The sequence below is a fragment of the Elephas maximus genome, chromosome X (genome assembly GCF_024166365.1).
Source record: "Elephas maximus indicus isolate mEleMax1 chromosome X, mEleMax1 primary haplotype, whole genome shotgun sequence".
Classification (NCBI taxonomy): domain Eukaryota; kingdom Metazoa; phylum Chordata; class Mammalia; order Proboscidea; family Elephantidae; genus Elephas; species Elephas maximus.
Window position 1 is genome coordinate 144,765,794 of NC_064846.1, and position 27,543 is coordinate 144,793,336.

A 27,543-nucleotide genomic window follows, 5' to 3' on the forward strand; every position below is an offset into this window, starting at 1 on the left:
TGTCCATTTCACCAGCTTCTAACCCCCTCCACCCTCTCATCTCCCCTCCAGGCAGGAGACGCCAACATAGTCTCAAGTGTCCACCTAATCCAAGAAGCTCACTCCTCACCAGCATCCCTCTCCAACCCATTGTCCAGTCCAATCCCTGTCTGAAGAGCTGGCTTTGGGAATGGTTCCTGTCCTGGGCCAACAGAAGGTCTGGGGGCCATGACCACCAGGGTCCTTCTAGTCTCAGTCAGACCATTAAGTCTGGTCTTATGAGAATTTGGGGTCTGCATCCCACTGCTCTCCTGCTCCCTCAGGGGTTCTCTGTCGCATTCCCTGTCAGGCCAGTCATCGGTTGTAGCCGGGCACCATCTAGTTCTTTTGATCTCAGGATGATTTAGTCTCTAGTTCATGTGGACCTTTCTATCTCTTGGGCTCATAATTATCTTGTCTCTTTGGTGCTCTTCATTCTCCTTTGATCCAGGTGAGTTGAGACCAATTGATGCATCTTAGATGGTGGCTTGCTAGCGTTTAAGACCCCAGACGCCACTCTTCAAAGTGGGATGCAGAATGTTTTCTTAATAGATTTTATTGTGCCAATTGACTTAGATGTCCCCTGAAACCATGGTCCCCAGACCCCTGCCCCTGCTACGCTGACCTTCGAAGCATCCAGTTTATTCAGGAAACTTCTTTGCTTTTGGTTTAGTCCAATTGTGCTGACCTCCCCTGTATTGTGTGCTGTGTTTCCCTTCACCTAAAGTAGTTCTTATCTACTATCTAATTAGTGAAAGCCTCCTCCCACCCTCCCTCCCTCCCCCCTCTCGTAACCACAAAAAATGTTTTCTTCTCAGTTTAAACTATTTCTCAAGTTCTTATAATGGTGGTCTTATACAATATTTGTCCTTTGCTGAGCATCTTTTTAAGCAGCCCAGTCACCTGACTTTATTTCAGAAACCCAGGCAGAGCATACTGGAATTCTGCACTGCTTCCCTTCCCCATACCTTCATTCTTAATGTTGGTTTCCTCCATTTTGGCAGAGAGATGAAAAGCCATTTATAGAAAGTTGCATTACAGCCAAACAAACACTCAGCATGAATAGTAAGGCATGTGTGCAACAAGTCATTTCAATCTAAAAGTTTAAACATTTGCCACTATGTACAAATAGGCAGTGTGTATCAGTTATGAAAACCTGTCACTTAAATACGCTGTCAGCAGACTTTATTAAAAAGTAAGCTGATTTCCAATTAAAAATAGATATGACTATTCTTGGCAAACTTTCTTGCCTCGCCTCAAGGAAATTAAAATGAAGAAGAGTATAACGATGAAGAGAAAAACAAAGGAGGAGAAAATTTTCATAACTCTTGACCTTCCATGTAACATTTTTGAAGCAAGCTTTTTATTGTCACAAAGGTGTTTGCCCTATTTAGCAGTGAATTTTCGAAAGGAGAAGAAATCGAATAATAAAAAGGGATTGGGTAATATAAAAGGTTTTTTTCCTTCCTTTTATTTCTGCGGTGTCTTTGCTTTGGAGTGACTAGATTATATAGTTTCAACCCTGAGACAAGAGGAAGTTTCCTTTCTTTCTAATAATTCAATAATCTTGAAATGGCAGTAAGTGGTGTCTTTAAGATGCCAACTCCTTAAACTGATATTGAAAAAGAAATGAAGATTAAAGGCCTTATTTAAGAGCACAGATTGTAAATTCTAACCCAGTTTCCTTTATTATATCACCTGCAAAGCCAATATGCTATGCAAAAAATAAAATAACAGGGCTATTTTTGGGAAAGGTCAGGATCATACCAAGAATGAACTTTTCTGTCAAATCTTTATACTCGTACATCAAGATGTGTGAGTTTATGTACCTAAAAGAATTTAATAGCTAAATTCTGACTACTATATCCCTGTCAGCTGACCCCTAGTGCTTCAAACCATAGAAGAGGGACGCTGAATGCTGGGTTGGTTGATGTATTCCATTTTTGTCGTAGACCACCTGCCAGGGCATATAACAGATCTGTAATGGGTTTCTTACCTTTTATTGTGTAGAAAATGGATTGATAGATTAGGCCTGGGGCCAGTGAACCGTAGAACCCCAGGCTTGTGGGAAAGAGTTTATCACTCTTTGATGTTATTTCTGTCTCATGTCAGCAGAAAAGGATGAGCTAGATTATCCGAGAGTAAGCTGGATGCCAAAATCAGCATTCCCCTCATTTATCTACCTCATACTTCAGAACAAGGCCACGAAACTGGTTATGAAGGGCTGATAAGGGCCTGGAGAAATTTTGTTTTGCTGCCTTTTAATTTGCTTGCTGATATTAGAGCTAATTAGGAGACATCAAAGAGACAGTTTTGTTTATTGCTAGAGAAAATCAGTCTGTTTTGCTGGAGAAGTAAAAGTATTGGAGCTGAAGGGTGTGATTATAAATTGTGCAGATTTTCAGTTATCACTGGGAAAGGTATAGTCCATCTTCAGCATGGTTGACCAAGTGTGGAGGGAAAGAGGTGGACCAGAAAATGGACCAGAATCCAAAGTCATCACAAGGGTATTTTAAGAAAACTCCCTTTGTCCTGATGGTTTCCATCTATAGGCAACCTATGAGTTGGTGATTACACCTTAAACGCAGCCTAAAAAATATATATATATATATTTTTAATGTAGGTGGCACATTCCACCTGTCCATGGTGTAGGTAACATCAACAGTTTTAAATACAGCAGTGATTCTTGGACTTATTCAGACTTTTATAAAAGAATGAAGATTCTGCAACTCAATCACAATTGAAGTGACTGTCGTGAAGATTGCTTTTTGCTGTGGCTATTACTGCTGTTACAAATCCTAGACCAGTATGATTATCTTCTCAAAGCTCCTTTATTGTTTTATTTGTATCAGTCATGTGTATCTTTCTGTTAAAATCATCGATGATGCTGGTGAAGGGAGAGAGAAAAATTAATTTTCTGGTGCTATATAGGTCCTCATTCATAGGCAACAAATAAAAGACAACGCAGGAAACAGGAAGATGAATAGAAATGACACTTTATGGTCAAGGTTTTATAGAGTTTGAGAGTAGGTGAAAATTATTTTTAAGGACTTAAATAATTAGGGAAGATAAAGAGATTTACATCTTCACCATTTTATAATGAAACTGAAATGCAATATACCTAAATCATCATTTCTACTTTGGGTGAAAATCTGTTATCATAAAGATACCCGTTTCTGATTTCTTACTTCGTTCATTTGTAGTTAATTCTGAATGTGGCTTCTAATACTTTGGGTAACAACTATCCCCACTCCATCTCTCCACCTTCGACTCCTCATCTCAGTGTGGGAAAGATCACTAAACTTGCAGTTAATAACTCGATTCCAGGTCCAGGTTCACCACTTGCTAGCTCGTAACTATGGGATGTTTATTTAAATATTTTGGTGCCTCAGTTTCCTCATCTGTACTGAATCGGATTGACTAGATGACAGGGGTTTGGTTTTTTGTTTGTTAGTTATGGTACAGTGATGATGCATTGCAGGACTTGTTTGTCCATCTCCCAGGGTCCAGTGAATTTCTAATGGCACAATACATACTATAACTTTGTTAAGAGGAATTAAATTGTGATAACTATACAAGGTACCCATTGCCTTGAATCGATTCTGACTCAGCAACCCTATAGGACAGAGTAGAACTGCCCCATAGGGTTTCCAAGGAGCAGCTGGTGGATTTAAACTGCTGACTATACAAGGTTTTGTTTTGTTTCCATTGCCATCGAGTAGATTCCAACTCATAGTGAACCTATAGAACAGAGTAGAACTGCCCCAAATGGTTTCCAAGAAGCACCTGGTGGGTTCAAATTGCCGACCTTTTAGTTAGCAGCCATAGCTCTTAACCATTATGCCAAAAGGGTTTCCATACAAGGTAGGTACCATAGTATTCTAATACAGACTTGTGTTCCAACACGGACAGTAGTATTTCTCAAAATTTAATGTGTACGTGAATCCCCATAGGATCTTGTTAAAACGTGAAATCTGATTCAGTAGGGCTTGGGTGGGACCTGAGATTCTCTCTTCCCAGCACCTTCCAAGTGATGCTATTGCTCTGATTCTTGGTCCACAAGTTAAGTGGTAAGGATATAGACAATAGCTGTTAAGAATTTGTGTATGAGTTGACCACCAGTGGTCATTGGAATGTGTGGGCAGTGTATTCTGAGATACTTGGGAGAGGTCTTTTCTTTTAAAAGCTTTTGGGTCTTGGTACATGTGAAGCACGTCTATCCAACCCCAGGTAACACATTTTCACCTTTGGCGGAATACATGAATGCCTTTAACTTATTTATACCTTTGAAACATGGTCCTTTATGGGGTTTGTAGCCCTGGCATGCCCTTTCCATATCCCCCGTGGTTTTGGGTATATTCGATTCCTTTCCCTTGATATGCTGTGTATTGCAAGAGGCTGAATTTTGCCCACCTTATTCCCCAGGCTTCCCTGTCCACCAGCTTCTGGATAGAGTTAGCCAATGGGGAGCATTGGCAGGAGACTGGAGGGCATTCGGAGGGGGAGAATCCAGGGTATTTCTTTTCATCTTTTACTTTTTGGGGGGCAATGGTTGGTACAGAGTAAGTAGGCAATAAATACTAGCTATTTTTTTTATTATATTATTAGATCTTCTACTAATGATCTTTTAAAATCATTTCTTCAATGGTTGCTCCCAATAGTTTGCTATAAATTTTTGTACAGGTGCCTTTGCAAAGGATTGAGACTGGTTTCCTCATTCAAAATCAGCGTTTTTTGTTTTTTATTTTTTTTAATTTAGGACTCTGCTGTTAAAGAACTCTTAACTGCGCCAACCTTACACCCATTTCTGGCCTTCCCCTATGTATTGGTTATATATTGCTACAATAATGTTATGTAACAAATCACCTTAAAACTTATTGGCTTAAAATAATGACCATTTATATTTGCTTACAAATTGTGGGTCAGCTGGGATGTTCTGCTGATGTGGGCCAAGTTCAGATGATGTTGCTAGGAGTCACTCATGCATATCTAGTCCATTAGTGGGTTGGCTGGGGCTGGCTTATCTAAGATGAGATCAGCTGGGTTGACTCACCTCTGCTCCATATGGCTTCTCATCCTCTAGCTGGTTAGCCTGGGCTTGTTCTCCTGGAGGAAATAGTATTCTACAAGAGAAAGCAGAAGTGAACAGAGCCTTTTGAGTCCTAGACTTGAAAGTGGCTCATTGTTATTTACACCGTATCCTATTGACCAAAGCAATTCACGAGGTCAGCCCGGGTTTAAGGGTGAAGGAAATAGGTTGCACCTCTTGATGGATGGGTCTGTAAAGTCACATTGCAAAGGGATGTGCCATACAAGGAGGCCATCACTGCAATCAGTCTACCACATCCTGTTATCGTGCTTCCTACTCATCTCAAGATGAAAGTATTCACTTAGGACACATTACTATGGATTCAGATTTCTAATAATCTAATCTGGTCTCCTAGATATTATTAACACTGTATTAACACTCTCAAAGGCCAACAGTCTTGAGGGTCAAAAAGATCATCAAAGATACTTTACACCAAATTTTAATAGAGTGCTAATAATACGCAACAAGGAAACCCTGGTGGCATAGTGGTTAAGTGCTACGGCTGCTAACCAAAGGGCTGGCAGTTCGAATCCACCAGACGCTCCTTGGAAACTCTACAGGGCAGTTCTACCCTGTCCTATAGGGTCGCTATGAGTCAGAATCGACTCGATGGCACTGGATTTTAATAATACGCATTCATTTATTAACACATTCAATATTCTTAAATTTTATTTCATAGTGTTTTTGGTGAAAGTTTACACAGCAAATTAGATTCCCGTTTAACAATTACTATACAAATTGTTCAGGGACAATGGTTACATTTTTCACAATATGTTAACATTCTCATTAATCCCCTTCAGGATGTTTAGTTTCCAGTAACCTGGTTTCCCTATGCTCTTACAATTTCATCTTTGCTTTAGAGTAATTGTTGACCATTTGGTTTCATATAGATGATTTTTTAAAAGTGCACAGTACTCACTGGTAATTTGCTTTATTTTATGAGCTAACCTGTTATCTAGCTAAAAAAAAAAATGTTCAATATTTATTTATTAAGTATCTCCAATGTGGCAAGTATCATGCTAGGGAATAAGGATAGAATTAGGAACAAGATAGATACAATCCCCGTCTGTATGGACCTTACATTTGGTGGGGTGGTGGGGGGAGACAAATATTAAGACTAATTGTATTATGGTGCTGTTGCTGATGAAAGGGGGGAAGAAAAACTAAGTGTATACATAGAAATGCAGCTGTTCTCATTGACTTTTAGATTTGTTATGTTGTAGACTGAGCTACTATAATTAAGAGTCTCCTGAAATTCAATGGCTCAAACAATATAGATGTTTGTGTCTTTCTCGCATAATGTCAAGCCTGGGTGCATGTGCTCTGCTCTAAAAAGTTATCCCAGAAACCCAGGCTAGCAAGATAGCTCTGCTATCCCCAACATATTGCTTCCATTTAAGAATCTCCACATTGGTCCATTCTTCTGGTCACCCTAGTATTCATGCACTCTCTTTCCCACCAATAGAACATACTCACCACTTCCCCAAGAGAGACCACCCAAAAGTCCCATCCACTTACTGCATGCAGCTGAAAGCCCATTGTTTCATACTGACAACGAAGTGCAGTCTTCTCCGTCAGATCCAGATGGGACTCCTCATGGTCCAATAACCTATAAAATAAAAATCATGCTGTCTGCTCCTACCAGAACTAATTTATAGTGGTGGAGCAAGAACAGGTCCAAAGACAAGAATAAGTACTGGACCATCTCTGTAACATATGGATTGTGAATCCAGTGCTTTCCCACACGCGTACCCACCAATCTTGCCTGAGATTTCAAACAAAAGATAAGGAAAATGATATAATAGAGCTTCTTTGAAGGGGAGGACGATGGGAATGAGAAAGAATCAAGTTGCTTTCTGTTTGACCCCAATATCTAAATAATAATTGCTTAGATCAATTTTCTGTGGTAAGTGCCACAGAAAGTACAATGTGAGGTCATTTAACGGGGGGGGGGGGTTGGCTGAAGAGGATGAAATGGTTGTTTCAGGGAATAGACACACACATAGTAGATAATATGATTTGGTTTGAAGACAAAACTCATTTGAGTTTCCTAGTTCTGTATATGCCTATCTAAAAATCCTTACCCAAATGACTCGGGGTGAAGGGCAGCCTTAGTCTAGCTCCACAGAAAGTTCACATTTTCTTTCTTTAAATTTACCTCTGACCTGAATGCTGAACTCTTCATTGATTTATTCCTCACCAGGATCCAGAGTCATTATATTAATCCTGGAGAAGACAGAGATGCCACTGCCTACACTAACAATTTACGTAATTGTTTTCCTGTAATTAGATGTTAATTAAAATGAGAAAGGAGTAGTGATGGTATCTATAAATGTAATAAGGAAAGAAGAAGAGAAATCGAATAGGGTGAGAGAGCCCAATAATATATCACATAGTCTCACATAAGCAGTTCAGAATAATTATTTCAATGAATGAAAATTTTAAAATTCAGTTCTACTAGGCTTTGGAAATTTTATTTTCATTCCTAGAGAGTTATACACATTTTCTAGCCCGCATGGTTCAAATTTTGGTTTTGCTCTGTTCCAGTTATCTATACTATATAATAAACCACCCTAAAGATTAGTGGCTTAAAACAACAAAGATTTATTGTTTCTTATAATTCTGAGAATTGACCATGATATTCTTCTGCTTTACATGGTGTCATCTGAGGCAATGGGAAAGCTGAAAAGTTCAAAATGGCTTCACTCACATGACTGGCAGCTGGCGGTGACTGCCAGCTGGGAGCTCAGCTGGAGCGATTTGTCATGAGCCTCAGCTGATTTCCATTTGGTCTTCTCCAGGTGACTCCTGGGACTTCCTCACAGCTTGGTGGTTGGGTTCCAAGAAGAAGCTTTCCAAAAGAACAGCCCCAATTTTGAAGCATTTATCAAGCTTCTGCTAGCATCATGCTTGTTAATGCCCCATTGACCAAAGCTAGGCACATGGCCAAGCTCAAAGTCAAAATGAGAGAGGACTACACAAAGACATTAATTCTAAAAGGCACGATTCATTGGGGACTACCAAAAGTAACAGCCCATCACACACTCCTTACTATCTGTGTAGCCTTCCTGTGCCTCAGTTTCCTCCTCTGAAAATAGGGACAAATATGGCACTAACTGCCAAAATAGACTGAAAAATGATACGTTAGACGAGTGGCAGTACACGGTAAGACAACAATTAATATTAGTTATTTAATTTTTTTTTTATTTATAATACTTTTTTTAGTATTATTCCTATATACCTAAAAAAAAAAGTAAGAGTTTCCCAGATAGTGACACAGCTGTAAAGCAGCATTACATTATAAGCTTCTACCTTAAATGGCCTTCCCCACAAGCACTTCAAATGTGTCATTACTGTGTGAGACAATCAGCACAGTGTTCTGCAAGGCCTGGTTGAATCTAATAAGAGCTACTGCTAGTCACAAAATTCCAAGCAAACAAGCGTCTTTGTATTTGGGGAATACTAAGGCTTCAACAGAAACAACAGTTTCTTGGTAACTTCCTCTTCTGATCCTGGATTTCCAGTCCCCCTGTACTCCAGCTGTGGCTATCTTCCAACATTATCTCCCACTTGTCATTTTCTCTAAGACTGCCATCCCAACAAGACTGCCCAATTTTTCTCCCATTGTCTTATGCTCTTCCTTTCCTCTTCTTCCCTGCCGGGTCCACCTAGAATGTCTATCTCCTTTCCTTCCCCCTTAGGCCACAAATTTCCAAAGCTGATCTCTTTTTTTTTTTTTACCCCCATGAAGCCTGCTTTGATGCCTCCAAACAGAACCCATCTGTCCTCCTGTCCTGTCACCGTCAACAGCAGTATTTCTCTCATGACATTCATACTTTTTTTTTTTTTGGCGTTTATTAATTTACTTTAAATTTTTATTGTGCTTTAAATGAAAGTTTACAAACCAAGTCAGTCTCTCATACAAAAACTTATATACACCTTGCTATATGAGTCAGAATCGACTCGACGGCAGTGGGTGGTGGTATATACTCCTAGTTGCTCTCCCTCTAATGAGACAGCACACTCCTTCCCTCCACTCTCTATTTTTGTGTCCATTTGGCCAGCTTCTACCCCCCTGCCCTCTCATCTCTTCTCCAGACAGAAGCTGCCCACAAAATCTCATGTGTCCACTTGATTCAAGGAGTTCATTCTTCACCAGTATCATTTTCTATCCCATTGTCCAGTCCAATCCCTGTCTGAAGAGTTGGCTTTGGGAATGGTTCCTGTCTTGGGCTAACAGAAGGTCTGGGGACCAGGACCTCTGGGGTCCTTCTAGTCTCAGTCAGACCATTAAATCTGGTCTTTTTACAAGAATTTGGGTTCTGCATCCCACTGCCCTCCTGCTCCCTCCGGGGTTCTCTCTTGTGTTCCCTGTCAGAGCAGTCATTGGTTGTAGCCAGGCACCATCTAGTTCTGGTCTCAGGCTAATGTAGTCTCTGGTTTAAGTGGCCCTTTCTGTCTCTTGGGCTTATAATTACCTTGTGTCTTTGGTGTTCTTCATTCTCCTTTGCTCCAAGTGGGTTGAGACCAACTCATGCATCTTAGATGGCCACTTGATAGCATTTAAGACCACAGAGGCCACTCTCCAAAGTAGGATGCAGAGGCATTCATTACTTTTTACCTCACATATGGTATACATTTTTTAAAATCATCCCTACTGTATCAAGCCTGCATTAGACTGTCCAGAGAGAAACTTAATCATATTTTGGAGTCTTCCCCACTCCCTGAGAAAGTTCAAGAGTCCTGAGAGTATAGGCAGTAATAACCAACGAAAACCAAACCCAGTGCCATCGAGTCGATTCCGACTCAAAGAAACCCTATAGGACAGAGTAGAACTGCCCCATAGAGTTTCCAAGGAGCACCTGGCAGATTTGAACTGCCAACCCTTTGGTTAGCAGTCATAGCACTTAACCACTACGGCACCAGGGCTTCCATAGGCAGTAATAGATAACATGTATTTATAGCTTTCTGTGTGCCAGACATTATTCTAAGTACTTTGTATTATTGGAAGGAAAATAACCTATGAACACCAGATAGCAATGTGAAACAAAGTTTAATTTCTTGCTTACCTGGCAAGGGAGAATCTGGTAACATACAAAAGAAGCAATAAATATTCTGTAGTAAATTGATCATTGTGGTGCTGATGGCTTTGGTAGTGAGTAAAAAATTATTTTTTCTCAATAAATTTGCATCCATATCCTTAGGATAAAATAGAAATTCCATCCCTATTTTTGTGCCTTTGGGAGGATACCTCTGGCACCAAACTCCCAGGCAAATGCCACCATCTGTGTGATTTCCCTCCATTTGCCAATGTAGGCACAGCAGGGACCATTAGGTTAACCTTTTCTTTCACCAGCTTCCTCTCAAAATAGTAAACACTTTGGCTGTTGTAAAGCTCTAACTCTAATCCAAAAATGCAAATTTAAAAAATCTCTCTGAGAGCATAATGATTGAACTGTTATTATATCACATTGTGTTGTATTATGGGTTTATAAAATATGGCTCTTCTCTTTAATTTTTCTAATAGGTATTAGAAAAATTAAAGAGAAGCATTATTTGTTGACATTGACCAGGAGATTTTATGATTTAAGAGTAAGATGATAACATGAGTTGTTCTAAAATGGCGTGATTTTTCACCTTCTGTGATACTTGATGGTCCTAATACTCACCTAGGTGTCTGATTCAATGGTTATATTGGTTTGTACTCTTAAGTGACAGAAAGGCAAGTGACAGAAAATCTGTCTCAAACTGACTAAAATAATAAATGTCATCAGAGCTCTGATTCCAGTTTCCCTCAGTTTGATGGGTTCCACCTTTCTGTGTTGACCTATCAGCTTCATCTGGCTCCCATCATGGTGGTAAAAATTGACTTTACCAGTTGAGGGTCCAGATCTGCAGTCTCACTTGTGCAGAAAACTGTCTCTTCCCTTTTCCGCAAAGCATCCAGCAAAGATCTCCCTGAAACTCATAGCCTGAATTAGGTCACATGCTCATTCCTGAGCTAAATCAGGCCTCATTACTACAGCTAGAAGTGGCTAAATCTCAACTCAACTATGTAGCTACAACACAATGAAGGTGGGTAGGTAGAAAGTTTCCCAAAGGAAAGATAGGATGGATGGACGGATGGAAGGACGGATAGATGGATAAAGAGCTAGAAATAGAGCTATAGGAAGGAGGGAGGGAGGGAGGGAGGGAAGGAGGGAGGGAAGGAGGGAGGGAAGGAAGGAGGGAAGGAAGGAAGGAAGGAAGGAAGGAAGGAAGGAAGGAAGGAAGGAAGGAAGGAAGGAAGGAAGGAAGGAAGGAAGGAAGGAAGGAAGGAAGGAAGGAAGGAAGGAAGGAAGGAAGGAAGGAAGGAAGGAAGGAAGGAAGGAAGAAGGAAGGAAATGAATCAGGAAAAGGTAACCAAATAATATTTACTAAACATTGTTTAGTCCTAATTTCTAATTACTAGCACTTGCTTCTCTTTGCCTGGGGCATTCTCTGCTTGTGTTTGGGGTAGGTCAGAAGTGTTGTTGTTGTTAGTTGCCGTGAATTCACCTTGGACTCATGGAGACCTTATGTATAACAGAAGGAAAGTTGCCAGGTCCTGTACGTACCATCTTCATTATTGTTGATATGTTCGAGTCTATTGTGTGGCTATTGTGTAGTGCCATCCTCCCTAAGGGCTCATTTTCCAGCACCATGTTGAACAATATTCTGTTGTAATCCATAACGTTTTCACTGGCTAATTTTTAGAAGTAGATTGCTACACCATTTTCCCTAGTCTTAGTCTGGAAGTTCCATTGACACCATGGATGACCCTGCTATTATTTGAAATACCGGTAGCATAGCTTCCAGCATAACAGCAACACACAAGTCACCACAGTATGACAAAAAGACAGAGAGGTGGTGGATAGTAACACCCCTTTAAAGCAGCAGTTTTTGGATAACTATCCCAACTCTCTTACCCTCAGGTCTGGTAACTCCAAGGTGTGCATCCTGTATCTACCAGAGTTCCCAGAAAGGATTAAGCTTCAATTGCCCACAGTGGTAATTTGCTTGCTAACACACCCTTTAGTGGCTGCCTTCTCTTCCCTGTCTCACTTCTCCAAACTCCATTCATGTGTCCTGATATCACATTCCAAATAAACTACTTGAGCTCAAATTCTTGCTTCTGTGGGAAATCCAAATTGAGACAAGTGTCTTCTATATGCAAACCTTAAGGAGATGACTTTAGATATAGATTGAATCAGAGTTCTGTATCATTGTTTTTCAACTTTATGTTATGTTAAGGTAAAAGGGAAACCCTGGTGGCATAGTGGTTAAGTGCTATAGCTGCTAACCAAAGGGTCGGCGGTTCGAATCCACCAGGCGCTCCTTGGAAACTCTATGGGGTAGTTCTACTCTGTCCTGTAGGGTTTCTGTGAGTCGGAATCGACTTGACGGCACTGGGTTTGGTTAATGTAAAAGATGTTAACTCTTTCTTCCCTGAAGTTTTCTGTTTCTATTTCTCATGTGTTCTGAGTTCCCAAATAAAACATGGCCACAACCGTGGAAGGGAATAGAATTCAGGGTAAACGGCCTATTTTAAAAGGTCTAAGGCTAAAATGTAGATCTGAAATAGAAATTATAAACAATGGTAGATGTGAGCTTAAGGTAGAATGTGAGATTGGAGGGGAAAATTGCTCGGTTTCACTGCAATCAATGGAGCTGGTTATCAAGAAATTCTAGTCAATTGTGTGCGGGGAGATAGAAGACTGACATTACTCAAGGAGACTTTTCAAAAAGTTCACTATAAAGTTTTTTAAATTTGGATGAGAATGTGTTTACTCAATATAATGATGTCAAAATATTGATAACACAAATATAGGCTTAAAGGCAATTTTAAATTAAATGTGTCACTTATCTCCACTCGGTTAGCGAAGGCGATATTCTATTCTTTCACTTCCAAAATCTTCCAGGCTGAGGAAATTTCTCAATATCTGTCTTAGGTGCAAGTGCAGAATTTCACAATTTGATGGGGAAAAAAATCACTTTTTCAGAAAATGCATTACGTACCATCTATAAGACATGGCATAAGTCTTATAGAATGGAATTTACACTATGAAAAATACTTATTTAGTTTCAGAGCATTAAGGTCTTATGGCTCAATTTAAATTTGATTTCAAGATTTTACATGCTTTTCAAAACCTCAACCAACCTTACCCTTTACGTGGAAAGGGCATACAACTATTATTTTTCATTTCTATAGTATGCATTCCTCGATAATTTTCAGAACAGTTAAGTCCAACATGTTTTATCATCTCCATGTTGTGTTGTACACTCAACCTCAATTCCCATGTTGCCATTTATTCTGTTTTTCCTCCCCTTCCTCAATCTTATACTCTCGAAACCTGTTAATCCCCTTTTCTCTTTTTTCCATCTCCTTTCTTGTTCCCTTGCTCTCCTCCCTTCCCTTTTAATTTCTGTTCTCTTTCATCTGAAATCCCTCTCTTCTCCTTTTGCTAGAAATTATGTTCTTACTTGTTGAAGAGTAAATTAAGTGATTCTGTACTTTCCTTCCAATCTCCCACATGCCTGAGTTTCAGGACTGAAAATCAAGCATTTGGAATATCAACTTTAATTCTCTCCTTCAATGAAGCTTGACCATCATTGCCACAGTTAACTCTTCCCAGTTCAGAAGTATGGCAGTCGAAGATAATATTGTTGCAAAAGAAAAGCAAGCACTGGAATTTAGGCCTTTATTGCTTCCTTGATTTAATTTTAAATGGTTTAGTTGTTCTCCTGTAGCAATTCAGCACACTTTACAAGGTAGTGTGCTAATTGGGGACCTGTCACTCAGGTGTGCTCGTAAGTTGAATAAATAAATATAAAAGCATCTGCATTAACGGGCACCATTGTTTCCACTGAATGAATGGTTCCAGATTATTTAATAGTATTCATCACTCACATGCTCTGTGTCAGATACAGTGCTAGAGACTGAGGATACAATGATAAAAAAGGTAAGGTAACTAAATGCAAGAGGCTCACATGTTTATGGAGGAAACTGGAGCATGCTTGCTAACTATAGTAAATTCTAGTATGCAAAAGAATAAGTGCTGTATACCAGTTGCCCTTGAGGTGACTGACTCCCGTCGACCTTGTGTGTGTCAGAGTAATACTGTGCTCCAGAGGATTTTCAATGGCTGGTTTTTTGGAAGTAGGTCACCAGCCCTTTCTTCCGAAGTGCCTCTGGAAGAACTTGAACCTCCAACATTTCAGTTAACAGTCAAGTGTGTTAACATTTTGCACCTCCCAAGGACTTCAAATAGAAGTATAAGCACAAAGTGTTTGTCGTTGTTAGCTGCCATTGGGTCAGCTTCCGACTCCTGACAACCCCACGTGTCACAGAGTAGAACTGCTCCATAGGATTTTCCTGGCTGTAATTTAAGGAAGCAGATTGCCAGGTCTTTCCTCCACAGAGCTGATGGGTAGGTTTGAACCACCAATCTTATGGTTAGCAACTGGTCACAAACCACTTTTACCACCCAGGCTCCTAACACAAAGCTATTGAGGCAGTAAATTGATGCTGGATAAAAAGACAAAAGATATAGCAAAATGCCAAGAATTGTAAAATTAGGCGGTGGATTTATGGATGTTCAGAGTATTCACAGTACGCTTTTGGCGATTTTTATATATATTTGAATATTTTCTTAATACAATAATTATGAAAACATTAAAAAAAAAAAACTATGCCATTTCAGAGAAAGGAGAGAATTTATGCAACAGATTTTGTCCTTCTGGGAAAACTCTGGAAAAAAAGATAATAAAACCATCCACCTGGGGGTTGACTTGAAAGATGACAGATTGGAGGTACTTCCTTAGAGGAAGTACATGAGGAAGGCCTATCTTTGCAACTGACCTGGTCCTAGAAAATTGAGGAGTGATAGATACCTGGACATTCAGGAACCCATGGTTCAAACTAAGTCCTCCTCATATAGACATTAATACCTCCTTCCACTGGTATTTCTCAGCCTGTCTCTGACTTAAATGGAAAGCTGCACCCCTTCATGGCAGATGTGAGGACCCCACCATATGCTTTGTGTGGACCTTTGATCAATTAGTAAGACTGCATAGTTTTGTGCTGGTGACTTAGAGCAGCATCTTCACTGACTCCCTCCCATTTCTCTGGATATTATGAGGCGAGGAAGAGGCTACGTGCCTGGTAGGTGCTGTTGATTCTTTCTGTATAAATTGATCCTTTGATTAATTATGAGTATTTATGTCTACATAAAGAAAGACATAAAAACTTAGCTTAAGACTTGTCTAATTATTATATTTTACTATAAAAAATCATTTCCCACATAATCCCTATCAACTTCTAAGAGTTACTTGGGGTTAAATTTCCTTATACAATCTAATCATCACCTGCTTTCATTAACTTCAGAAAATCTTTAATTTTTATGAAAATAAATTAGAATGAACGTAATTGCAAAACAACTGCAAGCACTGGAGAAACTGTTATTTATTATTTATCATAATATTTTCACAGGATCTAGTATCAACTCACATCCATGTTTGTAATAAGCTGAATAAAACTAACAGAGTGGATAGGCAAGTACTTTTAAAATTACACTGTTATTTGAACATTAGTTTTACTTTTAATGAGGTCCCAGAAGTTGTGGTGACAGGTTTGTGGTGACTCTTTTGCTCCCTTAGATTTAGCCATGCTGGTGACTCACCACATACATCTATCTGCAAATCAGCTAGCCAGAGCAAGTGTGCAGTAGATGGCTGTGGAGCAGAACTTTTCCTTCGGAAATGCTGACTGCTTCATATTGAGATACCATCACAGTCTTGGCCTGACTAGTGCTATGCTCTAATCAACTAAAACAGCCCTGTTTAAAAAAAAAAAAAAAAGTATATAGAAAGCTAGACATAAAGGCTATAAATTGTTGTATGTTATAATCTCACACAAAAGTGTTAAACTTTCTAAATGCTAAAATTAAGTATGAGATCACCTTCCAAACAGAATATTTAAAAGAATAATCTATCCCAAGTACACGGAAACATAGGGATACTTTTTAAAAACTGGGAAATACTAGAGAATAGTCCTTTGAATGTGAAATGTCTCTTTAATAAAATGATTTCCCACTATCAAAAATGTTTTAGTATGGCTATAACATTCATTTTTTGTTTAACAAATATTTTATTGTAATTCCACTATATACAAAATCAAAAACCCAAACCAACTGCAGTCGAGTCGATTTCAACTCATAGCAACCATAAAGGACAGAGTAGAACTGCCCCATAGGGTTTCCAAGGCTGTCAATCTTTATGGAAGCAGACTGCCACATCTTTCTCCCACGGAGCAGCTGGTGAGTTCAAACCACCAAACTTTCAGTTAGCAACCGAGTTTAACCACTGTGCCACCAGGGCTCCTAAAATTAGAGCTAAGTACAAAAACTTAATTCAAATAATTTGACAGTTGAGTTGGTAAGAAAAAGCCCCCGTACTTGAAATTTCTCTTAGAAAGAAGTACATTGAAAATCCATAATCAGGTATTATATATTTCTGGAGATAATTTTCATTAGTCTTCACAGTAAAACCCTTGACTCATCAATCCGTGTGCTGGTCTTAGATTAAGGTCCTCATCAAGAAACTTGGGGAAATCTTTCTGGCTTCTAAATAGGCTGGCATACACTTCCCATTTACAAGTGTACTGGTCACATGTATCACAATAAAGTTTCATTATAAAAAAATAAATTGAAGAGAGAGAATGAAAGCGAGGTGAGTATAAGAATTTGCTATGCCACCATCTCTCAATGTCCTTCATTGAGTACTTCCCACAAATTCTTCAAGGCCATTCTCTGCTTGGATGGTGAGGTCATCTCATCTCACCGCTCTCTGCAATGATGCTGGCAGCTAGTTGTTTTTAAACTTTTGGGGGCCACAAACTCATTAGGAATATTGATGAAAAATGTGATCACACACCAACTGAGTGTTTAATAATGGAAAAGGTTGACATAATTTCTTATATGAAGCTTCGTTCTTGACTAGAAGTAGAACCAATATCCGTTGAATATGGTGACTGAATTCTCACTCAAACCTTTTAGCAATAGGTTTGGATATCTCTTCCTCAATCACTCCCCTTTTCTAGCTACTAAAAAGATACCTCATTTGTTTGCCAACTTTCCTTACCATCTAGAATTCAAACTCAAGCACAGAACTCACTGAATTTCTGGAAATAATATACCTGCTCTATCTCTCCATGACAAATCTTCCTCAACCATGCCAATTTAAATTTTAAAAGGCTAGCAAATTTGTTTTTGTATTTTAGCAGCCGATTATGATTTTAGCAGAGTTGATCAAATTTGGACTTTTTGAAGAATGAATGAGAAACACTCAATGAAACAGATATTATTAGGAAAAAAAGTGTTTTTAATGAGAAGCATTTTTTAATTAAAAAAGATGCTTACTTTAGAAAATAGATTAAAATGTGCCTATTTTTTCACCCAAAAGAACCATATTTAAAAATTTTTAATGACTCTGAGGCATCATTTTAGCTAAAAGCAGGCTTAACAGATTTTGGCATTCATCTTTTGTAAAGTTGTGGAGAATTTTTAGAAGCACCATTTGCAATCACAGCAACAGAAAGCTAACTTTTCTGTTTGAAATGCAAGATGCTGAAAAAAAAAACAAGAAGATTAAAAATATTATTCTTCTTTATCATGGTCCTACTTAAAATTTAAGAATGAATGTTACAAATGTGAGCCAGTGTAGGAAATTTTATTTTATTTTTTTAATTTCATCTGAATGAATATAATGAATATATCTGATCTCTTCTTTCTGAAATTACAACTTTAAAAGTAGCCGCCATTTCCCAGTAACTCATTAAAACACATTCCTTTCCTACAGTTGCGATACTCCTATAATGAAAGCCGTACATCTCCACAATTATACATACATATCACATCATATCATATTTGCCTCTTAAAACCATATTTGCCTCTTAAAACACTTGTAGTTATCGAATGCTGCATAACAAAGTATCACAAATTTCACGGTTTAAGACAATATATATATTTTTTAATCTTATAGTTTCTGAAGGTCAGGAGTCTGTCTGGGCTTGGTTTATCTGAGTCTTCTGTTTTAGGTGTTGACCAGGCCTGGGGTCTCATTTGAAGGCTTGGCTGAGGAAGGTTCTGCTTCCAAGCTCACATAGTTGTGGCAAAATTGACTTTCATGTGGTGTGTTGAACTGAAGGTCACAGTTCCTTGCTATGTGTGCCTTTCAAAGCCAGGAAGAAGGAGAGACAGCTATTAAGATGGAAGTCACAATCATGTAACCTGATCACGGAAGTGGCATCCCATCACCTTTGCCATGTTCTGTTTGTTAGAGGCAAATCACAAGTGTTTACCATTCTCAAGTAGGTGATTTCAAAAGTGCACAATTACTAGGAGGTGGGGATCACTGGGTGCCTTTCTTAGATTCTGCCCACCACAGATTCTTTCCCTTGATATATTGGCATTTGAAAATTCAGCTAATGCTTTAGAATTCTCCAAAAAGATATTTTTTATGGTGGTTATAGAAGCACTATTTTTAGCATTAGGGAAATGTTTGAATAATGGTTTATGTGAAATAATATTTTATTTTAAAAAATTGAAGTTGATCCTTCCATATTTTGAAAAGTATGTGAAACTTGGGGGAACTAGGTTGTCATGGGCCAGAGTACAGATATGATTTGCATTGGATTATGACAGGTTTTCTCAATGAAAGCCTATGAAGCCCAAGCCACCTAGCCTTCAAAATAATAGGCAATTCAAACTCATTTAGCTTCCCTGAAAAATTTCTCATGCTAGTTTAAACTTTCATATGTTAGCATATGGTATTTTCTTTTTATAAAATAAGTGTCCATGAAATGCCAGTTATTTTTCTCAAGAATATTGCAGCAATTATTTCCTAGTAAAATCTAAACATGTCCTGAAATAATTTTTAATGCTCTCGTTTATGTAAAGAACCCCACACTGAAGTAATAATGGTTTTTATTTTCTAGTTACTAAAGTTCTCATCATATTAATGAGGAGCTTTGCCTCCGCTAATGAAATTTTATTGCAAAAATTTGACAAATATAGTGCTAAAGGTTATCTATAATGTAATATTAAATATATATTTTATTTGTATAAAAAGAGATTTATATTCACATTTGCTTTCAGTATTCACAGAAGAATTTTCACATAGATTTTTTTTTAAATAACTGAGTTACAGCTTTGGAGTGGGGGTGATAGGGAGCAATATTTATTATTGTGGCAATGATTCTCATCCTCTATGTTTTTCAAATGGCAACTTCAATATGTTTAACATTGTTGTTGTTAGGTGCCATCGAGTCGGCTCAGACTCACAGTGACCCTATGCACTACAGAACGAAACACTGCCCGGTCCTGCGCCATCCTTACAATCGATGTTATGCTTGAGTTCGTTGTTGCAGCCACTGTTTCAATCCACCTCGTTGAGGGTCTTCCTTTTTTCCGCTGACCCTGTACTCTGCCAAGCATGATGTCCTTCTCCAAGGATTGATCCCTCCTGACAATATGTCCAAAGTATGTAAGACACAGTCTCACCATCTTTGCCTCCAAGGAGCATTCTGGCTGCACTTCTTCCAAGACGGATTTGTTCATTCTTTTGGCGGTCATTGCTATATTCAATATTCTTCGCTAACACCACAATTCAAAGGCGTCAGTTCTTCTTCGGTCTTCTTTATTCATGGTCCAGCTTTCACATGCATATGATGTGAATGAAAACTCCATGGCTTGGGTCAGGCACACCTTAGTCTTCAAGGTGACATCTTTGCTTTTCAACACTTTAAAGAGGTCCTTTGCAGCAGATTTGCCCAGTGCAATGCGTTGTCTGATTTCTTGACTGCTGCTTCCATGGCTGTTGATTGTGGATCCAAGTAAAATGAAATCCTTGACAACTTCAATCTTTTCTCTGTTTATCATGATGTTGCTCCAGTCTAGCACCTACTCCTGAACTAGGAAGCTATTGACCCCCAGTAGGCGTTTACCCACTAAACCCACTAGAAGTACCGCTTCTAAACACGTCCGTCCTCCTAGCCTCAGGAGTGACTATTACCTGAGCTCATCACAGCCTAATGGAAGGAAACCATAAACCAGTTGTGAGGATTTTTGTTTTCTTTATGTTGAGGTGCAATCCATACTGAAGGCTGTGGTCTTTGATCTTCATTAGTAAGTGCTTCAAGTCCTCTTCACTTTCAGCAAGCAAGGTTGTGTCATCTGCATAACACAGGTTGTTAATGAGTCTTCCTCCAATCCTGATGCCCCGTTCTTCTTTATATAGTCCAGCTTCTGGTATTATTTGCTCAGCATACAGACTGAATAGGTATGGTGAAAGACTACAACTCTGACGCACACCTTTCCTGACTTTAAACCAATCAGTATCCCCTTGTTCCGTCCAAACAACTGCCTCTTGATCTATGTAAATGTTCCTCGTGAGCACAATTAAGTGTTCTGGAATTCCCATTCTTCGCAACGTTATCCATAATTTGTTATGATCCACACAGTTGAATGCCTTTGTATAGTCCATAAAACTCAGTAAACACCCTTCTGGTATTCTCTGCTTTCAGCCAGGATCCATCTGACATCAGCAATGGTTCCACGTCCCCTTCGGAAACCGGCCTGAATTTCTGGCAGTTCCCTGTCGATATACTACTGCAGCCAGTTTTGAATGATCTTCAGCAAAATTTTGCTTGCGTGTGATATTAATGATATTGCTCTATAATTTCCACATTCGGTTGGATCACCTTTCTTGGGAATAGGCATAAACATGGATCTCTCCTAGTCAGTTGGCCAGGAAGCTGTCTTCCATATTTCTTGGCATAGACGAGTGAGCAACGCCAGCACTACATCTGTTTGTTGAAACATCTCAATTGATATTCCATCAATTCCTGGAGCCTCGTTTTTCACCAATGCCTTCAGAGCAGCTTGGACTTCTTTCTTCAGTACCATCGATTCCTGATCACATGCCACCTCTTGAAATGGTTGAACATCAACTAATTCTTTTTGGTATAATGACTCTGTGCATTCCTTCCATCTTCTTTTGATGCTTCCTGCATCGTTTAATGTTTTCCCCATGGAATCCGTCACTATTGCAACTCAAGGCTTGAATTTTTCCTTCAGTTCTTTCAGCTTGAGAAACACCGATCGTGTTCTTCCCTTTTGGTTTTCCACCTCCAGCTCTTTGCACATGTCATTATAATACTTTACTTTGTCGTCTTGAGAGGCCCTTTGAAATCTTCTGTTCAGTTCTTTTACTTCATCAATTCTTCCTTTTGATTTATCTGCTTGATGCTGAAGAGCAAGTTGTTTCAAAGTATCCTCTGACATCCATCTTGGTCTTTTCTTTCTTTCCTGTCTTTTCAGTGACCTCTTGCGTTCTTCATGGATGATGTCCTTGATGTCATTCCACAAGTCATCTGGTCTTCGGGCACTAGTGTTCAGTGCGTCAAATCTATTCTTGAGGTGGTCTCTGAATTCAGGTGGGATATACTCAAGGTCATGTTTTGGCTCTCGTACACTTGCTTTGATATTCTTCAGTTTCGGCTTGAACTTGCATATAAGCAATTGATGGTCTGTTCCACGGTCGGCCCCTGGCCTTGTTCTGACTGGTGATATTGAGCTTTTCCATCATCTCTTTCCACAGATGTAGTCAATTTGATTTCTGCGTGATCCATCTGGCGAGGTCCATGTGTATAGTCGCCATTTATGTTGGTGAAAGAAGGTATTTGCAATGAAGAAGTCGTTGGTCTTGCAAAGTTCTATCGTTTGATCTCTGGCATTGTTTCTATCACCAGGGCCATATTTTCCAACTGCTGATCCTTCTTTGTTTCCAACTTTTGCATTCTAATTGCCAGTAACTATCAACGCATCTTGATTGCATGTTCGTTCAATTTCAGACTGCAGAACTGATAAAAATTTTCTATTTCTTCATCCTTGGCCCTAGTGGCTGGTGTGTAAATTTGAATAATAGTCGTATTAACTGGTCTTCCTTGTAGTCGTTGGATATTATCCTATCACTGACAGCATTGTACTTCAGGATAGATCTTGAAACATTCTTCTTGACGATGAATGCAACACCATTCCTCTTTGAGTTGTCATTCCCAACATAGTAGACTATATGATTGTCTGATTCAAAATGGCCAATACCAGTCCATTTCAGCTCACTAATGCCTAGGGTATCAATGTTTATGCGTTCCATCTCATTTTTGAGGATTTCCAATTTTCCTAGATTCATACTTCGTACATTCCAGGTTCCCATCATTAATGGATGTTTGTAGCTGTTTCTTCTCATTTTGAGTTGTGCCACATCAGCAAATGAAGGTCCCAAAAGCTGTACTTCATCCGCGTCATTAAGGTCGAGTCCACTTTGAGGAGGCAGCTCTTACCCAGTCATCTTTTGAGTGCCTTGCAACCTGGGGGGCTCATCTTCCAGCACTATATCAGACAATGTTCTGCTGCTATTCATAAGGTTTTCACTGGCTAATGCTTTTCAGAAGTAGACTGCCGGGTCCTTCTTCCTAGTCTGTCTTAGTCTGGAAGCTCAGCTGAAACCTGTCCTCCATGGGTGACCCTGCTGGTATTTGAATACCAGTGGCATAGCTTCCAGCATCACAGCAACACGCAAGCCCCCACAGTACGACAAACTGACAGACACGTGGGGGATGTTTAACATAGCTGGTTTTATAATGTTTCCAATATTCTTGACAAGAATCATGAATATTTGTTTATAGTTTAATCTGTTCTGTTATTTGCACAAAATATCCAATAGTTAATTGTAAGTCAGTGCTGTCCAGTTCGGTAGCTCTGATGAGATGCCACATGAGCTCATGAAGTGTGTCTGGTCCAAATTGACTGTTAAATGCTCACTGGATTTCAAAATGTAGTGCAAACAAAAGTAAAATGATTAATAATTTTTATACTGAATACAGATTACAATGCTAACAGTTTGAATGTATTAAGTCAAGGAAAATATATTAAAATCAATTTCACTTGTTTCTTTTTACTTTTTTAAATGTGGCTACTAGAAAATTTAAAATTACGTATGTGACTCATGTTATATTTCTATTGGACAGCATTAGTCTATATAAACCATGGCATAAACAGTGTTGAGAGAAGTAATAACCTGGGCAATAGTCTCTGAGGAAGAGAAATTAGATCAACCTTACAACATGCATTAGTCTCTAAGTTACTTAGAATTGAGTACTTCTTTTTTGTTGGGAATAGCCTTTTATTCAAAATCTGTGCTTGATGTAACCAACCACTGAATTTCTTTTGGACTTAGAGTGCTAGGCACCTAAAAGTTGCTCTAGAAATTTTTATTGAATGTTTGTGATATGAAAATCAGGTACATTTTCCAGCAGCAATATTTATTAGTAGCAAAACTGAGTGTTAACTAATATTCGTCACCTACTCAGCAAATTGGAAATCCTGGTGGGGTAGTGGTTAAGTGCTATGGCTGCTAACCAAAAGGTCGGCAGTTCAAATCCACCAGGTGCTCCTTGGAAACTCAATGGGGCAGTTCTACTCTGTCCTATGGGGTTGCTATTACTCGGAATCAACTCGACGGCAGCAGGATTGTTTTTTTGTTTAATTGGCAAAGTAATACTGCCCTTACATTGGTATACCTGCCCTCAACTCACTGGTTTAATAAGCAGTGACATCAGCTGCACCATAATCTCCTAAATTTTTCAGAACTTTAGTTTATAAGCCACTATATATCGTGCAAAGCACTTCCAAATATGTTAGCTCTTTTAAGTACCAAAATATTGTCTCCTTTATTGGGAGGAGGAAATCCAGGTTCAGCCAGGTTAACTGACCTTGTTTAAGGTCAGCATGTTGCTAAGTGACAGACAATGTTCACTTTCTCACTGGACTTTGAATATCAAAAGAGGTTTAAAGGATTAACTTTGGAGAGCAAGAGTTAAGGGCTGAATATTTTATCATGTTGCCAGTCTTAATAATCACCAATTTGATACTAAGGTTGTTAGTCATTTCTAATGAAGGGAAGTTAGTTTGAAGGTGGTTGATGGATTGTTGATTGCCAGAGATATTAGTTTTCACATATAAGCAATTCTAGTAAATCCATCTAGAGGAGAAGGACTCCCTGTTAAGAACTGAATTTTATTTTAGAAAGTTCAATCTGGTGGCAATGCGGGGGTTGAATTATAACAGGTAGAAACGGTAGGGCTGCAAGCTAGTGTGAGATTTTCCTAATAGCCCAGACAATAAGGGCCTGAACTAGCCTCCTGCTGTGGGAATGTCAAGGGCCAGACTGGATATAAGAGATATTATGATTTGAGATAAAAGGGGGCTTGGGAGTGAATTGAAGATGGCAGAACAGGAAACAGGATGACAGGGAAGTGTAAAGTGTAGGTACTTTGAGACTATGGGCACAGTCCTACCAAAGAGGAAATGGGTTTAGAGAGGTTAACTGGCACAACTGATACAGGATAGCTCAAAAGTCCTAAAGCAGACCATTAATATGAGGTCTTCCAACTCTTAAGTTGTTTTACTACGTTACACTTGACTTCAATTTTAAACTCAGTAAATTTGAGGTGAAAGGAGATTGATAATGGGAACAAAATGTTAACACAGAAGCAGTTTAATTTTCTTATTACTAATGGACATTGCAGTTTGTGTGGAGTGTGACAGGAATATTTGTACTACTGGAATCTAGGCCTTTATTTCCAAATCATAAGTATAAAAATTAGGTTTGTTTATCAGCCTCTATTACAGATTTATGGAATTAGATTCTCTGGTATGGGGCTTGGATACACACATTAAAACAAGACAAAGACTCTTACTCAATTGATTTTGCTATGGGCTCTGGCTAAGAAAATTATGATTAAGAAAATAAACCATTGCTCTATGGAATATGTTTACTGTCACAATAAAAATTGATTAAAAATAATTTTGTAGGCTCTTCCACCTTTTAACTCTTAAAAAAAAAACTCTTAGAGACAACAAAATCCATATTTTAAAATCACTGTTGTATTTCAGAAATATATTTACCCTTTATTTTTATGTTATTACTTTCTTCAATTTTCATCACATATTTGTTCATCAATTGGTTATGATGGACTTCACTTTCTTCCAATCTTACAGATGAGATTTCTCCCTCCAAAAATCGATAGAAGCCTGCTGATTTTATTTATTCTAATATGAAGACATATAAAATGAATGTGGCCGAAAAAGGTTTTTTAAAAGTAAGCCTGTTTTTCAAAAGCCTAGATTGTCAATTGAAGCGGAAAATTATATTCAGTGCAATGGATTTATGCATTGTTTTAGTCTTCTCCAACCAATTTAGAAATGCGCTTTCTTATAAAACTGAGATTATAACAAATCCTGTGCTAAGCAGCTGAAATAATGTGGCTATGCCAAGGTCATATCTTGAAAGTTTGGAGGAACACACTGCGGTCGAATATAAGTTTATGAGTGTACTCCAAATAATTTTCTGGCATATTCCAATAACCCAGTGTTTATTGTTACCTAATAATAACTTAATTTTTACTGTACCTTTGACAATTTTTCATACATATTCATTGCTTGAAAGAAATTAAGCAGACATTATTCTAAAGTCAATATTGAGTCTGCTAATGAAAATGGTTAAGTTAATTAACTAAATGGCAACCCTCACTGAACTTATTCAAAGCTATTTCCCCTCATGATGTGTTTTCCTAAAGAAATGATGCATAAAAACTAAACTTCTATTCTCTGTTTTCTATGTAAGCCTCTAATTTGTTACTTTGTATGTTCAGCCTGTTGCATGATGAGATCACCTAAGTTATGAGATCACCTAAACTTGATGGCAGCAGGCAAAAGATAAAACCCTAAGGCATTATTTAAACAGTCATTCCTTTTCCCTGATGGAGCAGTGGTTGAGAACTACTGCTGTTAACCAAAAAAGGTCAGCAGTTCGAATCCACCAGCTGCTCCTTGGAACCCCTATGGAGCAGTTCTGTTCTGTCTTGTAGGGTTGCTATGAGTCAGAATCTACGGGATGGCAATGGGTTTGGGTTTTGGTTTGGTTTCCTTTTGAAAAGAATTTGTAAAATGTTGTCCTATTGGAGATTCAGTGTATTGTTTTGAAATTTTAGAGCAAAAACAAAATTAAACTAATGCATTTTTCCATATGCAAAAGCAGTCTTAAATCATAGATACCAAAAACCAAAACCGAACCCAGTGCCGTCAAGTAGATTCTGACTCAAATCATAGATAGATAACCCTGTATTTTACTTTTGTCAATGTTTCTGTTTACACATCCATAAGAAATAATATAGTTTTAAAACTTCCATTTTAATTGTGCCTATTTTTTTTAATATTTTTTATACCAAATTGGTTATTGTTTTATATATTCAAAAATGGTAAAAGTATAAGCAGAAGTGGATCTAGGTTTTGTGGAGCTTGAAGCATAGTCTACTTTGACAGGTTTCTTTAAATCAAAGAATGATGGTGGTGTTGTGTGCCATGGAATCGATTCTGACTCATAGTGACCCTATATGACAAAGTAGAACTGCCCCATAGGGTTTCCTAGGATGTAATCTTTATGGGAGCAGATCACCAGGTCTTTTCTCCTGTGGAACTGCTGGTGGGTTAAGACCACTGACCTTCTGTTAGCAGCCCAGTGTTTAACCATTGTGCCAGGGCTCCTTAAACCAAAGAATACAAAATGACAAATACAAAAGTGGTGTGAACATGAATATTTATTTACAAAAAGAAAAGAAATCATGACACATTGCATACTTTAAAAAAGCTGACAAATACCACACTTATTACAAAACTGAGAAAAATAACTGTTTTATTAACTGTTTCTATAATATATGACAAAAACCTGGTGGTGCAGTGGTTAAGCACTTGGCTGCTAGGCTGCTAACCAAAAGGTCAGCAGTTTGAATCCACCATCTGCTCCTTGGAAACCCTATGGGGTAGTTCTCCTCTGTCCTATAGGGTCACTATGAGTCGAATTTGACTCCATGGCAATAGATTTGTGTTTTGTATAATACTAGTATGTAAACTCATTGCCATCAAGTCCAGTCCACTCAAATAAGGAAAATGCGTGGCTTGCAAATAAATCAGGGACTATTTATCCTTTCCTTCTGGAAGAAGTTGATAAAGTCTTGGTTTAAGTGTCCCTAAGAGCAGAACCGGTGGCATAGTGGTTAAGAGCTACAGCTGCTAACCAACAGGTTGGCAGTTCAAGTCCACCAGGCGCTCCTTGGAAACTCTATGGGGCAGTTCTACTCTGTCCTATACGGTCGCTATGAGTCGGGATCGACTCGACTCCAGTGGGTTTGGGTTTAAGAGCAGAACTCAAGAAATGGAAAGCAGGGATGATGATCCTTTGAAGTAGGAGTGAAGGAATAGGGAATGTCAAGCCAGAAAGGGAAAATCCAAGAAAGAGCA

General features: G+C 38.6%; 1 protein-coding gene across 12 annotated transcripts in view; it reads left to right on the forward strand.

Annotated features, from left to right (window-relative positions):
- Positions 1 to 27,543, forward strand: part of DMD (dystrophin) — a 2,447,064-nt gene that overhangs the window by 1,526,409 nt on the left and 893,112 nt on the right. The gene's annotated exons all lie outside the window — the stretch shown is intronic.